A 1603-nucleotide genomic window follows, 5' to 3' on the forward strand; every position below is an offset into this window, starting at 1 on the left:
TATATATATATATATATATATATATATGAAGCTGATTTATTTACCAATGGCCGTCGTTATTGGAGGCCATTTGGAAATCTGCAATATTTTAGGAGAAACGAAAGCGCGCTCTTCGAAATTCTCTCAGTCTGCATCCTACCGTTTAGAGAAAAAGAGAGAAAGAGAGAGAGGGACAGAGGGAGAGGTGGGGGAGAGAGAGAATAAGGGGTGGAGGCAAGGGAAAAGAGATGAGGAGGAAGAAAATCCACATTGGATATATATGCTCGTAGAAATAGAATTGTCTCAATAGAAGTGAGCTGGATGTAATAGGATGAATTTGACCATAATTCCACTCGATCAGTGATAACCTATGGTTAAAAATTCTCATCCATAATAGCAATAATAAATGGTAAATGTGCCAAGTCAACAGCGGGGCGGTTGTCACAACGAGCTAAATAGGAAAACTCTAGGTAGTTTCCTGATTTGCTAGAAACAACAAAATTTCCCTCGAATCGCATACACTAACTTAAAACACGAGGAATCCTAATTCACTGTCTGAAAAAGAGTCGAGATAATTTTTGCTAGAACAACTTGAATAAATGAATTCCTGCTATTCTTCCTATGTTCTACCAGTTGAATAAGATATTGTGGATTTAGTTAAAACGCACAGGAATCCATCTTCAGTGGAAGTAATACACACTGTCAGTGCCGGACTCTGTACCACAGTTTATACCCTTATATTTTAAGTATTTCCTCTCATGTGTCCACTCATCTTATATTCTTTTTTACTCTAGAGGCAAGGCCTGAAATTTTGGGCGTGGGGGCCAGTCAATTAGATCGACTCCAGTACGCAACTGGTACTTAATTTATCGACCCCGAAAGGATGAATGGCAAAGTCGACCTTGGCGGGATTTGAACTCAGAACGTAAAGACAGATGAAATACTGTTAAGCATTTCGCCCGGCGTGTTAACGTTTCTGCCTGCTCGCCGCCTTCCTCACATCCTATATTGCTTCTCAATGTACCGTCAACTCAACGACCAGGACTCTTTTACCAGACCAGACCATGCTTTCTCCCCAGATCGGTCTTCACCTCATATTATAAACACCAATGAAAAATCTGGGTCTTGATTTTCATCTTCATGTGTCCTTTCGTTGTCCTTTCGTTGTCCTTTCTTGCCATCCCTGTGGAAAACACTGCTTTCAGCTTTATTGTCACCCACATCACATTTATGATACTGTGATACTGCAATGATGTTTCGGAACGCTTGCAAGAATATCCAAAATTTGGTTATGTCGCCATCGATGGTCATTCAGTAATGATTTCTTTGCAACTAGAATATTCTCTAACAATCCATACGTTGCACATCGATGTCTCCCGTTTAAGGGTAGTCAGGGATGGACGAACACTGTGCATTGATCTTGGCAGAAATCGCATATCAACTGGCTCCACGATATCGTATATCTTGTGAAAAATCGCATATCAACATTCTCCACGATAACTTCGTAGATTCAACTCTCTGCCTTGCTACTCGTGCTCAAAGGCTTTCTGTTTCCAATGTTTTTGTCAACAAACTTTTCCTCTTCAATTTGGTGAGTTTAGTTGGTCCCTATTTAGTGAGTTGA

The sequence above is a fragment of the Octopus bimaculoides genome, chromosome 4 (assembly GCF_001194135.2).
Source record: "Octopus bimaculoides isolate UCB-OBI-ISO-001 chromosome 4, ASM119413v2, whole genome shotgun sequence".
NCBI lineage: Eukaryota > Metazoa > Mollusca > Cephalopoda > Octopoda > Octopodidae > Octopus > Octopus bimaculoides.